A 16,935-nucleotide genomic window follows, 5' to 3' on the forward strand; every position below is an offset into this window, starting at 1 on the left:
AGGCTGCTAATAATGACATTGCCAGCACCAGAGGCAGAGTAGCCCTGGGCTCTTCACAGACTGAGAAGGTAAAGGGAACACTGGGAGTTCTTCATAGATCAGCTACATAAAGAGCTTTCAAAAAAAAGAGCTTTCATAGGTAAAGAGTGGCACCCAACTGAACCTCTAAGAGCTGAGACATAGAACACGTACACATGCCACGAGTCCAGTTTTTCTAATTTCTGTATGGTATCTGCCTGATCTGTGTCTGTATCTTCTATCTAATTATCTGTCTTTCCTATGATCTGCCTACATACCTTCTGTCTATGAATCCATCTCATCTATGCATAATCTATGTGTACAACACATGAACTTAATTAACATTATGATCTTTCAGAGTTAAATATACCTCAGTCTAGTACTTCTTCTTTCTGATTTTCTATTATTTCTATAAACATTTTATATTATTATTATTATTATTATTAGTCATTACTGTGGGAAAAATATCAGGAAAGAACAAAAGAATTTAATGTTTTTAATTATTCACTTATTTTTAAATTACATTTTACTACGATATGTTCTATGCCTTAATCAAAACAGTCTCTGCATATCAAGATTCTATAAAACTCTTGCTAACTTTTTCCCCAGACTGACCTCAGAGCTCAATTCTCTTTATCTTCACCCCCTATGTAACAAGATCTCAAATGTAAACCTCCACACCTAGACCTCGTCGACTTTTGATTTGAGAAAACAATAATTAAATTTCAGAGCTAAATTTCAAAATAGAGCAAACGAACATAACAGACATCAACTGTAGAATTTATATTTTCCTTAGAAGTCAATGAAACTTTCTCGAGAATAGTCACATTTGGAACCATAATACAAGGAGAAGGGAGGGGAAGGGAAGGAAGTGGGGAGAAGATTAAGGGATGGGAAGAGGAAGAAGAGAAGAAGAGAGGGGGAGGAAGAGAGGGGAGGGGATTGAAATGGAGGTGAAAGAAGAGGAGAAGAGAGGAAGGAAGGGAGAGGGAAGAGAAGAGGAGGGGAGGAAAGAGGAGAGAGGAAGAGGAGAGATGGTGGAGGGGAAGGGCGAGGACAAGAAAGGGAAGAAGGGAGAAAGGGGAGAAAAGAAGGAAAGGAAAGGAGAACCGAGGAGATGGAGGGAAGGAGAGAAGAGGAGAAGGGAGAAAGGAGGAGGGGAAGGGACAGGAAGGAGGAGGAGAGGAGAAGAGAGGGGAGGGGAGGGGAAGAGGAAGGGGGAGAGAAGGGAGGAGAGAGGAAGGGAGGGAAGAGGTGGGGAGTGGAGAGGATCTAATAAACCAGGAGTTCATCTCTTCAATCCCAAGAATTGTGTTTGAACTTGAAACTGTATCATGAGGAGACCACACAGCTTCTCCCTTCCTTTCTACCTTATGTCATGAGCTTGTTCTCTTACTCATGGTATTTTACCACAGAACCCCCCCCCCATTTGTTCATGGAGTAAATAAACTAGTTTCAAGACATATTGTCAGAAAGGCATACTCACCATTATGATTGTTGTCCATATCCTAAGAAGCTTTATTCTATACCATGACTTTTAAAGCACTGATTACGGTTCTAGCTAAGCTAGATGAAAGTCCTGCTGGAGAAACTTAACAGGACTCAGATCTGCCTTCAAGGACTTGCCATTTTACAGAAAGGGTATCTTGTGTTAAATTTCACAGAATTAAACGTTATATTCCCTTTTAAATACTTAGAACCTCAAGAAAAGCCGTGTCTATGCCTCCTTTCAGAAGCTTACTTGATCAGTATATTAGCACTTTGAAGGAGCCTGCAGACTGGTAAGAGTACCTTCCCAAAAGGAAATAAACTAGAAGAAAAAAAACCTTTATTTTTTCAAATGTTGGATAAGAACACTACAGAAACAGATTTCAGAAGGACACTGAAGGAAATAGAAAGACACAGATTACAATAGGACTCTGAATTTTGTGAATTGAATTAAGCAAAGTAAGCCAGCTCCAGAACCATAGAGGTTGCATGGTTTTCCTTATTTGTGTAGCTGGAATGTGCCTATAAATCTACCCCTTGGTATGCAAGGGGTTACAATTCACTCAATTCACTCAAGTGTAATAGACTCTATGGAGAACTCAAATAGTGTAATTCTTTTAAAAGGCTAAGTCAAAGCCCAACAAAATCAGTACCAGGAAATGGGTACTTGTGAGAGGGAAGGGTGGGACCAAGAGGAGAGGGGTAGAAGAACAAGAGGGGTAAGAAGAATGCAAACAAGAATTCATTGTATACACCACAGAATTGAGAAATACAAGAAGGAGGTGGATGAAGTGGATGATGAAGATGTTGAAGTGGTAACAAGATGCCTTGTATTCATAAACTGCTTTGTTTTCTGGGAGTTTTTTTCTTCTTTTTTCTTTTCTTTCTTTCCTTTTTCTTTCCTCTTTCTTTCTTTCTTTCTTTCTTTCTTTCTTTCTTTCTTTCTTTCTTTCTTTCTTTCTTTCTTTTTGTCTGTCTGTCTATTGTGGTGCTTGAATTCTGGGCATAGGTACTGTCCCTCAGCTCTTCAGTTCAAGGCTGGCACTCTACCACTTGAACCACAGCGCAACTTCTGGTTTTCTGGTGGCTTATTGGAGATGAAAGTCTCACGGACTTTTCTGCCCAGGCTGGCTTTGAACCGTGAAGCTTAGATATAGCCACCTTAGTAGCTAGGATTACAACAGGCATGAGCAGCACCTGTCATAAACTGCTTTATTAAATTGCAAAAAATAAAATTCAATACATAACCTAAAACTAAGGTAAAGAAGGGAAGGAGTAAGTTGAGAGGGGTGGAGGAGAAGGCTGAAAGGGGTGATGTTGATCAAGATGCACTGTACTCAGAAACTGCTTTGGTGATTGGCAACTCCTTTGTACAACTACTTAAAGATTATATATATATTAGGAAGATGGCACACAGGGAAAAGAGGCAACTTCACACCTGGGGAAAAAAACTTCCTGTTTTTGGTACTACATCTTTTTTTTGGGGGGGGGGGTCCGGTCCTGGGGCCTGAACTCTGGACATGAGCGCTGTTCCTCTGCTCTTCAGCTCAAGGCTAGCGCTCTACCACTTGAGCCACAGCGCCACTTCCAGCTTTTTTCTTTTTGCTTATGTGGTGCTGAGGAATCGAACCCAGGGCCTCAGGCATGCAAGGCAAGCACTCTACCACTGAGCCACCTTCCCAACCCTTTTGGTATTACTTCTGTTCAAAGGCTACTATAATCTTAAAATTGGCATTCAGCTAATTCCAAAAATACCTGCATCTATACTATTACACAGAAAATGAGGTTGGCTAGCAAACAATAGGATGTCAACAATAGGAAGTTGAAGATCCTATTTCCTATCCTGGTTATATACAAGCCATTTTCCGGCTGGAGGAAACATGGTGGTGGTGGTGGTGGTGGAAATAATAATTATTTGTTGCTGCTAATTAACAAGCACATATTAAATGTTATATAGTTGTCAAGCATGCTGCCAAACAAATAACATACATTAATTCAACTGTAACTTTAGTCTCACTGCCCTCTAGAGGACAGATTAAAATTCAGAAGAGTTGGATAAATGCCTGTTTAAATTTACCAAAAATTTAGGGTAATTATTGCTAACTCTTCATGGTTACACATATTAATATGAGTTTGAAATAATACAGGAAACAGGCAACGCTGATGGTAAAGAGCCTGACCCAGGAATTAAATAAATAAATTAAATTAAATTAAACTGTAAGGTGACATTTTTACCCAAATGGTTTTGGAAAGAAAGAAAAACATTTGTCAAATTGCCACCAGACGCATTTTATTTAGGAAATGGAAAATTACGGTTGCCCAGAAGAAAGAAAGCACTGCCCAGGTGACACACAGACATGGAAGACATCTTCAGATGAGGCCAAGGAGACAGCTGATGCTCTTTCTTCCAAAAGCTGGAGTGCTGTCTGAGGATGGACCTCCTTCTGCACCTCCTGGATAGAGACAGTGCAGCAGCCTCAGGAAGGATGTACCTCAAGGCCAGGAATCTTGACAGGCAGATTACTGGATAGAGGGTGGAAAGAGTTCTTCAGAGCCAGATCAGGCTTGGAAGAGAAGATGAAGAGGTTGCCATGGAAGCAGGTAAGCCAGGTTCCTTTGTCTTTTCAGAATCCTGAAGAGATGAGTCCTGAAGGCATCACTTGCTCTTGGGTGGGCACTTTGGCTGCCAGGGTGTAGGGGGTGGCACAGGAGGGCATTTCTGCTGACACTGCTGAGGTGGGCATGGCTCAGGGCACTTTGGGGGTGGGCATGGCTCTGTGCACTTGGGGGTGGGCATGGCTCAGGGCACTTGGAAGGTGGGCACACAGGAGGAGGCTGGCAGGGCTGCTCGCACTGCTGCTGTTGATAAGACATCTTTCTATGTCTCAGACTCTGAAAGAAATCACATGACAGTGTAAACAAGAAGGGACACCACTGAAAAAGAAACCAAAGCTTGCAGAATGTCAGAAGATATGGCTTCTCTTTCTAAAAAAATAGATTTCAATCTGTTGGCCCCATTTTTATAGCTTTCTGTCTTCTCCCTTCCACCTTAGTGATTCCTATCATCAGCCATGAGAAACCCTCCTTCTGTCTTATGCCATTTCACCATGTCTGTTTGGGAGGAAAAAGGTGTTATTTGCAAGAAAATAATGCCTTCAAGAAAGATTGTCACATGTTCAGAATTAAGCATCAATCTCTTGAGCAATTTCAAGCTCATTAATCATATCTTGTAAATTTCCAGGAGACTGATAACAGTACAAAGCAAAACTGATCCAGCAGCAAACCACATAGCTGCTTAAGACATGCATTTTGAAAGGACCAAGAAAAAGACATGTAAAAGAGAAAAACTTGTTCTGTCCTTGAGGTGAAAAATCCCCATGAACTTCCTTCTCTGTAGAGATGCCAAAATCACAAGCCAAAGCAAGCAAGAAAGATAAACACTAACAATGTGCAGTCATTGTGTGCCCCATTCCTAAGACTTTATTGATACATTACCATAATTTAAACTGCAAGATTTGCTATCTACAGAGCAAAGTGAACCCCTCATAATACTAACACAAGAGATATATGCTCAAGAAATCAGACTCACCACTTTCTCCAAAGCAGATCAAAACCTGAGAACCAGAAGTATACATTTCGGGTATCAGACAATCTGTTTTAAAAGGCTTGCTGCCCCACCCAGGCAAAGTGGAGCTGCCTCACACTGGGCTGGCCCAACAACTTCCTAACCAAAATGAAAATCCATCTGTAACTGGCTTGACAGAGGATCTGAAAAATGGGAAATTTCCTGTTCCAGGATATCCTCATTGGATTAAGTGCTTGTGACTCAGGGGTCCTTCCTTAGTGTTCAGTTTCAGTCACTAGTGGCAGTGGGAGGATGCTCTAACTGGTGTTCCAAGGCTATCTTTCTTCATGGAAGACAAAAATCTCCTTTTTCCCTTCAAGTTTCTCTGAATTTGATTCCAATTTAACACCTTTGCTCCACCTTCCTTGATGGCTTTTGTGTGGTAGCTGCACCACTTATTTTCTTCTCTAATTTCCTCCTGCTATTTACCAGTATTCTAGAAGAAAGCACAAATCAGATACAAGAAAAGACCTGTAGTCTAGTCCCATTTCCATCATTGACAAGACCTGTGAGCACAGGTAGGGTAGCTCTCTCCTTAAGGTTGAATCTTTCTCTGTAAATAATATGTGCCTCTCTATATGGTGCTAAAGGAGCTGAGCCACCTCTCGATGTTGTTCAGATGTTCACCTCCAGCTCTTTTCACACATAGACATAGATTTGATCTGTGTTCTCAGCCTCTTTGCAGCTCTCCATTTTGTCATTGGACAAGGTGATTCTCTCACCAAACAGATTTCAAAATAGGATCCAGTTTCCTCTGATCTTATTTTTCCCCCTCATTTCCTTCCAGGATTTTTATTTGCATTCTTTCATTTAAGAAAAAGAACTGGGGTGGGGGGGGTGAGAGATGGGGGGTATGGGCGGGGGAGATGGGAAGGGATGGTAAGGGAAAACAAAGGAGGAGGCAACAATGCTTGATATGAAATGTACTCATTAACATACCCATGTAATTGTAACCCTTCTGTATGGTATTTTCACAATAAAAAAAGAAAGAAAAAAAGAAAAAGAACTCTTGAAAAACACCTTAAGGAAATACGGAGATGAACAAAAAAGTAATGACAAGCATTCATTCAAAATGTATTTCCTGATGCTGTCCCCTGTGATGTGCTTACAGTCCAGAGCACAATGCATAAATTTACCCCATGATATGCAAATAATCTAACATAGTTTGAGGAGGGAAAAGGGCCAGAGCATTAATACTCTGAAATCTAGAAGGGGGAATATATTTTAGAGAAAACTATCATGGCACTCTTCCAATCCAATTCCATACAGATTTTGAGTCATTGAATAATTGTATGTTTTGAATTTACTTGCATGCATATCAAAGCTGTCTTCTCCACAGGTCCTCCACCCATCTCCCCATACTGCCTTATCCTCTTACAACAATAGAACAAACTGGAAGATTTGGCACAGCTTGGTCTTGCTCACTCAAGATGTATATTATCAGTGCATTTGGTGGTGGGTCCTTTAACATCACCTTTATTTTTTCCCTCAGTCTGTAAGCATGGCTAAAAATTGTCTATAAAACATTTTAAATGACACTGCTAGAGTCTCTTCATCTTGGCCAAATAACCAGGAAGCTTTCTAAGAATGTAACTTTACAAATTAAATACTAAGAAGACAATGAGGAAGAAGAGATGGAAGAGGAAAGACTCAAAAAAATCCCTGAAGCTAATACCAGCTCTGCTACAGAAAGCACAAGAACACCAAATCAACCAGAATCACACCCTCTCAGCAAGGCAGGGTAGGTTCCCGTAACCTACCCTGACAGTACAGGAAGGAAGGGCATAGGTCCAAAATAACATGTCTATGATCCTACTATAATAGGATCATTACTTTAGCATCTACAGGCCAAAGGACTAAAAGTATTGTCATCTCTAGATGGTTCAGAGAAACTATTGCATATTACTATGTGCCAAAAGGGAAGCAAAAGTACTTAACCAAATGTAACTTGCTACTTCCTGTAGCCTCACATAAGTTCTAAAATATAAATCCTTTAGAGCAATAAATAAATAAATAATCCTTAGAGCAACCTCTAGTTTCTGCCATCCAGAATTTGAGAAAGGACACTACAGGGTCAGGTGAAACAAGCTTGACAAATGACTAGAGTGTCAGCTAACACAAATTCAGTGAGCCCTTGAGAATCCTCCCTGAGTGTTTCCCACTCACAAAGCCTGCTCATCACCTGCTCAGACCATATCAGCCCTGTGAACTTGAGCACTTAGTCTCCTGCAGATCTGTTCCCTGAAGAGTTGTTACAAATGAAATGTGTCATCTGACATGCAAAACTTCCCCAGACTGAACAGAGCTAAGAGACATGGAACACACACACACACACACACACACACACACACACACACACACACACACACACACACACACACACACACACACACACACACACACACACTTTAGGTTCTCTCTATTTACATATTGAATGAAATTCACTTTTAAGGATCAAGTAGTCCTAGGTTCAATTCTGCTATTACTTCCTGGTTTTCTACTTGTTTTTATAAGTCATTACTATTATTTAAAAAAAAAAAACAGGAAACAAAATTTGGAATCTTTTCTAATTCTTATCTCACTTTTCTCATATCTGACTCACATACTAAGAATAAAACAATCCCTGAACTTCAAGATTCTACAATAAAGCATGTGACAAATAAGTATAAGGAAATAGGAATTGTGCTCAAATAATATTTTTGGACATGTCCAAACAAATGTTAAATGCATGCCTCCATGGATTTATACCTTCTGTCTTTGTGTGGGGCTTGAACTCAGAGTCTAGACACTGTCCCTTAGTTTCTTGGCTCAAGGCTAGTGCTCTACCATTTGAGCCACAATTTCACTTCTGTTTTTTTGGTAGTTTATCAGATATAAGAGTCTCATGGATTTACCTGTCTGGGTTGGCTTCAAACTGCAATCTTCAGATCTCAGCCTCCTGACCAGCTGGGATTACAGGCATGACCCACTGTCAGCAGCTGCCTTTGCCTTAGTTACTTCATTAACTTCTCATAATCCTGATGGGTAAATCATAGAATGTATATATGATAGGAGTAAGATTATTAAATAACATATTCTAGAAGAGTATTTAAGTCATCAATAATACACAACTGATAATTAAATGTACTTAAATAGGATAAGATTTTGATTAACATATTCATAAAAAATAGGAACAACTCAAAACAATTTGTTAACAGTTATATTTGAAAGATAATTTTTGTTTTTTAATTTTTCTTTTCAAGATGTAGCCACCAGAGTGTTCATCCATCAGTGATCAGATAAAGAAAATATGGTATGTAGCAGGGTGAAACACACAGAAGGTCAAATATTGCAAAATTTCAATCATATTTGCAATGTAAAATATTGATCTCAGATAAGTGGATAGCAAATTAGTGATTGCCAGGACTCAAGAGAGTTGAGAGGAGAAAGGATGATCAATGACTAGTAACAGTCAGACTGAGAACTCAGTTCTGGTATTATGTTGAATGGTAGAGTTATTGTAGATAACAATAATGCATTTTTCCAGAAAGTTATACAAGGGCTGGGAAGGTGGCTCAGTGGTAGAGTGCTTGCCCTGCATGCATGAGGCCCTGAGTTCAATTGCTCAGCACCACATAAGCAGAAAACCCGGAAGTGGTGCTGTGGCTCAAGTGGTAGAGCACTAGCCTTGAGCTGAAGAGCTGAGGGACAGCGCCCAGGCCCAAAGTTCAGACCCCCACAACTGGCAAAAAAAAAAAAAAAGTTATACAAGCAAGGATTTTAAATATTTTCACCAAAAAGAAATGAAAAATATTTGAGGTAATTGGAATGTTTACCCCAATTTGACCATTACAAGTTATATACATTCATTGGGAATCATGTAATCCCATAAATATATACAATATAATACAGTGATATTCCTCCACATGAGAATGAATTGGCTGCTTAGACTATAAATGAAAACCAACTAGTTGCTGTCTGCAAAAACACACCTCACTTGCAAAGTCATAAATAGGCTAAAAGTAAAAGATGAACATTTATATCTAAGAAAAGGAAAGCTGAAGCAATCTACAATAGGTAGATTCACATCTCTCAAAGCAGGACTCAAGCCAAAAGTAGAGGAGCTAAAGAAGATCACTCCACCCTAGTAAACAATAAAACGGTGTTAGAAATCCATACTCCCAGAAAGCTGCAAGAAATGAAGTCTTTTTCTTACATGAGTGATTAACATAAATAATAAAACAATGCTATGAAAGCCACAAAATAATTTTAAAAATCTGAAAAAGAAGAGTGGGCTGCTGGATAGGCTGCATCGGCTTGGATAGGCTTAACCTGTCAATTGTAGCCTGTAAGGCATACATACAACCTCAAGTAATATATTTAAAGTAGCTCATGTGAGTCAGCCCATGTGTACTAATTTTTGCAGTACCTCTTGGACCAAGGTTACAGTTTACTACAACTTGCCAGACTGAAGTCCATTTAAGGGGAGAAAGACATGGCTCAGGTACATCCACTTCCAGAGAACCCACACCAATCCTTTCATCTGGATTCTGTATCTGCCATGACTTTGTGTCATCTGTATTTCAACTTGATACCAGGATAATGCTGTTCTTGTAAGATTAACAGGGAAGTGGAAAGTCTTTCTCTGTTTTCTAAAGATCTCTTATAGTTTTTGTCCTATTTCTGCCTTAAATGTTTGATCAAATTCTTCAGCAAAATTATCTGGGCCTTGAGTTTTGCTGGGGTAGGGCAGGTGGATACCTATAAGTAGTCTTAAAAGCACTGATTAAAGGTCTAGCTGAGCTTCTCTGGAAACCGTTAACTGCTGCTGAAGAGAATCACCAGTACTCAGATCTGCCTCGAAGGGCTTGTCATCAAACCTCACAGAAGAAGGTGACACCTCCTTCTCATTCAAGCTATACTCCCTGTCTGTATGTTCAGAACCCCAAGAAAGAGTGTGCATATGCCTTCTTTCAGGTGCTTACTTAATTAATAAGCTGAGAACTTGGAAAACAGGGGCACAACAGAGCAATTACTTTGCAAATCTACATGAACATTGTGTATATATACCACACTTGCTTTATCTTTATTATTTAGTGAAAGACACTTAGGTTGGTTCCACAGTGTGGCTATTGTGAATAATGCTGCTACAAACATGAGTGTACAGGTGTCTCTATTGTATCCTAAATTACAAATGTGGCACAATATAAGAGTATTAGTCATGAGGAAGAATGAAATTATGTTATTTTCAGAAAAATGGATGGAACTAGAGTTCTTCATGTTTAGTTTTTTAAAAATAGTTCAGAGGGACAAAGATTGGAGGCTTTCTCTCACCATATATATATATATATATGTAGATATATATGTAGATATATATTTAGAATATATATATTCTATATATATCTATATATAGATAGATAGATAGATATTTAGAATCTAGACTTAAAATATATGAATGTATATTTTTTACAAAACATGTATTTTGTACATAACATGAATGTAATTGTTGTACTGTTTAGGATAAGGGGAGAGGAGAAAAGCAGGAGAATTGTGGGAGTCAATTATATCAACATATATTGTGTATATATATGAAGATGGCATATTGACACCAACTAAAATTGAAAAATCAGTATGAGGTAAGATAAGAAAAAGGCCAGAATGGAGAATAGAACTAATCTAATCAAAGTACACACGTGTATTGTGAAATCCTATTATATAAATAGTACATGAAAAATGAAAATAAAAAGATAAGCTTTTCATGAAATTTCATTTTCTTCTGATTTCAATAAATCAACATTGAAAATCCCAAATATTTTTGGCAGTACTTGGGATTCAATGTAGGCTCTCTTATTAGCTAGGCTTAACACTCTACCACTTGAGCCATGACCTCTGTCTTTGGTTGTTATTTTGTTTTATAAGTAGGCTCTTTAGCTTTAGTCCAGGCCAGCCCCAGGTTATTGTCCTTCTATGTCTGCTTCTGGGGTAACAGGAATACAGGAATGTATGCTAGGATATCAACTCTTGGAGATTTTTTAAATGTGGTCACTGACATTGTAGAAAGTAATTTCAGATGAGAACAATAATGATGGCACCTTGAATCTTATTAGAGCCAGGAACTGACAAAGGTAGATAGAAGGCAATTTCATGTCTTGGAAACACACATACACATACAGTGCACACACACACACACATGCGCATGCGTACACACACACACACACACACACACACACACACACTTTCTTCTAAACTGGACTACCTATATTTTAAGGCTGACATAATTTTACATAGGACATAGGATGAATTCTCAGAAGCTCTTAGTCTGCAATATTACTTACAAAATGAGGTAAATTATAAAACAAATAAGAACAGAATATAAATGTAGAGAAGTTTTAAGATCTTATTTCTTATCCTATGTATCAAAGTACATATCCAAGCAACTTTCTTGCTGAAGAAATTGTGTTGAAGAAGAGGAGGAGAAGGAGGAGGAGGAAGAGGAGGAGGAGAAGCAGGAGGAGGAGGAGGAGGAGGAAGAAGAAATGATTATTTGATCCTGTTAATAATATACCATCTACTGTACTATTTAGGTTCAGCTATTGCACCACACACACACACACATACACACACACACACACACACACACACACACACATTCAATGTTACATCAAATGCATGTTTTGAATTAAATATTAGTTTTCCAACTTAGTAGCAGATAGATTGAAGTTCTAAGTGTTAGAAAAGTTGTTGCTCGAGAGTTCAGAGGAAGATGGCGGAGGAGAAGCTGGAGGCTAAACAAGCTCTCGCATAGAAAGCAGTTTTAGTGCTCCAGTGAACAGTCCTAAGCCAGAGAATCACACCAAGTGTGCCATCACAGTACAGAGATTTTGTCCAGAGAGGGAAAATCCAGGCAAGGAGACAGATCTGAGCACTTACCAGTAGCCGAGGCTGTGGTGGCTGCGACGGCAGCTGTAGCTGCCATACCTACAACACAGATAGTCCAGGACAAAGGCACCAGACACAGTGGGCAAACGGATTCTTCTCAACACCAGCATGAACTGATAAGGAGCAGATATCTTCATCCTGCTGATCACAGACCAGAGATGGCCCAGGAACCAAGACTCTGGCATGAGTAGAAACCTGACATCTTCACTCCTTCTCAGGGAGCAGAGGAGGGATGGCCGCCCCTCCCCTACCACTGGAGATCTCCATCTTTGATATTGACAAAGGCTGGCTGAGCAGTTATCTCCAACTCAGGCCTTGGAAGAAAACAAAAGAGTCATTTAGCTGGTCACAGAAACCTGACCTGACCTGCTAGGGGAAAGTCACTCAGCCCAAGCAGAGAAAGCTCTGTCCTCAGAGAAGTGACTTTCTTCACTGAGTAAACAGAACCAGAGGTTGCCCCTTCCTACAGCAACCTAGAAAATCAATTGAAATTCTGTAAACATAAACCCTGAGAATGGCTCCAGGCTGGGCTCTGTGAATGTCTCAGGAGCTAGCCCCTTAGGGAAAAGCTACTGTCTGCTGAAAAGCCTCAACCCTACCCAGAACCAACCCTCATCACAGCATCTCCAAACTAGAGGAAACAGCCATCTCCCTCTTTTGTGATACTCAAAGCAGATCTCCCTCCCACTGAACTAGCCTGGGAGGAGGATCACAAAATCCTGGGTAAAGCAAAGCATTTTTCTGCCTGCTCAAACAAACTGACTTAAGAAACCAATCAAGCCACAGGACAACCAAACACCCCAAGCAGACCAGAGATTCCATCAAGAGACTGGTTACAGACACAGGGGAGATACAGGATCTTCCCATTCTCCCCCACCCCCTCAAAAAAAAAAGAAAAACAAAAGAACTCTTTTTTGTACCTTTTTTAAAATTTTAATTAAAAAATTGTTTTCTATTAATCTTTTTTTCTTCTCATAATTTTTATTTTAGGTGTATGTGTGTGTGTGTCTGTGTGTGTGTGTCTGTGTCTGTGTCTGTGTGTTTCTCTCTTGATCTTTTGGTCCTTTTTTTTATTCTTTTCATTTTTTTCTCTTTCTTTTTGCTTGACTTAATTGCTGTTCTGCTCATCCCCAGATATATACCCATCGTTGATTATTAGACCTTATACCCCATTGTGTACACACTTAATCCAGAAATTTATTACTCAATTCACAACCGCTTAGGCTTAAATTCTTTAATAGCAGAATTATCTCTATATACCTATATAATTTTCAAGTAACTAATTTTAAGAATTTTTATTTTTTAGTTGTTCATGTCTCCTTTCTATCCCTCACCTCTTCTCATCCTCTCCTTCTCTCAATATCATTTCTTTAAACTTACATAAAATTTTTAAGTGTTCCACTTTTTAAATTTAAATTTTTTTCCATTTTTCCTTGTTTTTTTTTTAATCTCTTTCCTATCATTCTGACCAATCTATTTCCCTCTCTGAGATTAGGACTTGGTTAAATTTACTCTTTTACTTCTCCACATCCCTCTAATCCTATTTTTCCCCACATTTCTCCCTAAACCTAATTTCTGGCTTGCCAAATTCTTCTTTGCTATTCTTAGCCCATTAATCCATAGTTGTTTGATGTTGAATAGATTGTATCTATTGACCTGGATTGTATCTGCAGCCATTTTGACTGTGCAACTACAGGACTTTGGTTGATGCTTGCCTTACAATAGTGTTCTAGCACAAAATTGGTGTTACTTTCATACCAAATGGGCAGAACAAGCCGGAAAAAACACAAGAAAAATGGCAAGTCTGGGTATCTCAACTCCCACTCATGATAATCAGGTGACAGAACAGTTAATGAATAATCCAGAGGAGAGTTCCCCAAAAGCTCAACAAACACTACTGGTAAACATGGTAAATGAAAAGATTGAAAACCTGAAAAGGACTCAGTGTGAGTGTGATAGGGAGAGAGAGGAGCCAAACCAAAGACTAATACAGGAATATTGTGAGTGTGAGGAAGCTACACAAAGATTGATACAGGAATTGCATGAGCAGGTTAAGAATAGTCAAAGAGAAAGACAGGACATGCATGAGCAGGCTGAGAAAAGACAAAGAAAAACACAGGAAATGCATGAGCAGGCTGAGAACAGTCAAAGAGAACTACAGGAATTGCATGAACGAGAGGAAGCTAATCAAAGAGTAATACAGGAATTTCGAGAGTGGGATGAGAACAGAAAAAGATTAATAGAGGCATTCATGGAATCCACAAACAGACAGCTGAAAGAATTCAGGGAGACCACAAAGGGAATGCTGAATGGAGCCCAGCAGAAGGAATGGGAGTACAAGGAAACCATAACCAATCAACTAAGTGATTTGAGAATAAACACTGAACGCCAAATTAAGGAAGTAAAGAAGTTCATACAAGATCTAAAACAAAGCTCCAACAAAGATTTTGAAGCCATCAAAGCCGACCAATTAGAAGGAAAAGAAATAAAAACAAAGTAGAAAGTCTTGAGAGTAGGTTAGACCATGCAGAAGATCGAATTTTGGGGATTGAAGACAGCCTAGATATTATAGAGAAAGAACATACAACTATCCAAGACAAATCCAAGAAATATGATAAATCTATTCAACATTTGGAAGACACCATCAGAATGCCTAATCAGCAGATAATGGGTGTAGAGGACACCTAGAGACAGAAGTTAATGGTCTAGGAAATTTGTTTAACAGGATCCTAGCAGAGAACTTCCCAAACATGCAAAAAGATAGGCCTATTCAGATACAAGAAGCTTTTAGAACTCCAAATAGACCAGACCAGAACAGGACATCTCACCTTCACATTATAATCTGAACAGGATCAATTCATACCAAAGAAAAGAGCCTTAAAGCTGTCAAGGAGAAAAGACCAATCACCTATAAAGGGAAACAAATTAGAATCTCCTCAGATTTCTCAGCAGAGACAATTGAAGCAAGAAGGACCTGGAATGATGTATGTCATGCCCTAAAGACAAACAACTATCAACCAAGAATACTGTACCCAGCTTAACTCTCCTTCATAACCAAAGGTCAAATAAAAGGCTTCCATAGCAAAGAAAAACTAAAACAACGTATCTCCACCAAACCAGCCCTACAAAAGATATTTAAAGATGTCCTACACATAGAAAACCAACAAGACCACAATAAAGGCCAAGAAACCACACCCAAACTGAGAATCCAAGAACCATAGGAAGAACCCAGTTGCTGCAGCACCCAAGAAGGTGGATAACATGGCAGGAATTCCCAAACACCTCGAAGTCCCAACTCAACATTAACAGACTTCACTTTCCAATTAAGCGACACAGACTTTCTAGTTGGATTAAAAAGCAAGATCCTTCTATCTGCTGCCTTCAGGAGTCACACCTTGTCCATAAAAACAAACACATTTTGAAAGTGAAAGGCTGGAAGAAAATCTACCAAGCAAATGTCCCCCATAAATGGGTGGGAGTTGCAATCCTAATATCAGATAAAAGAGACTTCAAATTAAAATTAATGAGAAGAGAAAAAGAAGGTCGCTACATACTAATTAAGGGATCTCTCCTTCAGGAGGGTATTACAATTCTAAATATCGATTCATCAAACAATGGAGCACCAAAATTTATTCAAGAAACAGTACTTTCCCTCAAAGCTCACATAGATCCAAAGACATTAATTATTGGGGACTTTAACATACCACTATTCCCACTAGATAGATCAACTTGGGAAAAACTCAACAAAGAAACTGCAGATCTAAACAACTGCATAGATCAACTAGATTTAACAGACATCTACCAAATAGTTCAGCCAGCAGCATCAGAATACACGTTTTTCTCAGCAGCACACAGAACATTTTCCAAAATAGACTACATTTTAGGTCACAAAGCTAACTTGTCCAAATTCAGAAACATTGAAGTTGTACCTTGCATTCTCTCAGATCACAAGGGAATAAAATTAGAACTCAATGTCAAAAGCCACCAAAGACAGTCCTGTAATACATGGAGGCTGAACAGCACACTGTTGAATCACCAGTGGGTGGAAATTCAAATGTTCATGATATTCAACAAAAACAAACACACAAATTACCAGCTCCTCTGGGACACAGCAAAGGCAGTACTAAGAGGCAAGTGTATAGCTCTAAGTAACTACCTCAACAAATTGGAGAGATCTGAAACCAACAATTTAATGAGACATCTGAATCTCCTTGAAAAAGAGCAGGAAGATAAACCCCAATCCAGTAGATGGAATGAAATAATTAAAATTAAATCAGAATTAAATGAATTAGAATCCAAAAAATAGAAAGAATCAACAAAACAAAGAGTTGGTTCTTCAAAAAAATTAACAAAATTGACAGACTCTTAGAAAATCTTACCAGAAAAAGAAGAGAACACACCCAAATAAATAAACTCAGAGATGAGAATGGAAACATCACCACAGAAACAACCAAGATTCAGAACATTATAAGGGAATACTTCTCAAAACTTTACACTAATAAGTTTTAGAACTTGGCAGAAATGGACCTTTTCCTAGCAAATATCGACATGCTGAAACTAAACCAAGATGAGTTAAACAATCTTAACAGACCCATATCAAGCACTGAAATAGAAATAGCAATAAGAGACCTCCAATCTAAGAAAAGCCCAGGACCAGATGGACTTACAGTGGAATTCTACAAGGTCTTCAAAGCAGAGCTCACACCAATACTCCTCCAAATCTTCAATGAAATTGAAAGAGAAAGTTCACTACCGAACTCATTCTATGAAGTCATCATAACCCTCATCCCAAAACCAGGCAGGGACTCATCAAAGAAAGAGAACTATAGACCCATTTCTTTGATGAACATTGATGCAAAACTTATCAACAAAATTTTAGCCAATCA

The 16,935-nt window shown here is 38.9% G+C and overlaps 1 long non-coding RNA gene across 1 annotated transcript; it reads right to left on the minus strand.

Annotated features, from left to right (window-relative positions):
* Positions 1-3,788: 3,788 nt before the first annotated feature.
* Positions 3,789-12,427, minus strand: LOC138821527 (uncharacterized). The gene is made up of 3 exons (XR_011370164.1): positions 12,041-12,427; positions 8,026-8,148; positions 3,789-4,398 (listed from the first exon to the last, which is right to left on the minus strand). It is a non-coding gene; the product is annotated as an uncharacterized lncRNA (long non-coding RNA).
* Positions 12,428-16,935: the final 4,508 nt, after the last annotated feature.

Source organism: Dipodomys merriami, unplaced genomic scaffold (assembly GCF_024711535.1).
Source record: "Dipodomys merriami isolate MVZ:Mamm:240054 unplaced genomic scaffold, mDipMer1.0.p SCAF_92, whole genome shotgun sequence".
NCBI lineage: Eukaryota > Metazoa > Chordata > Mammalia > Rodentia > Heteromyidae > Dipodomys > Dipodomys merriami.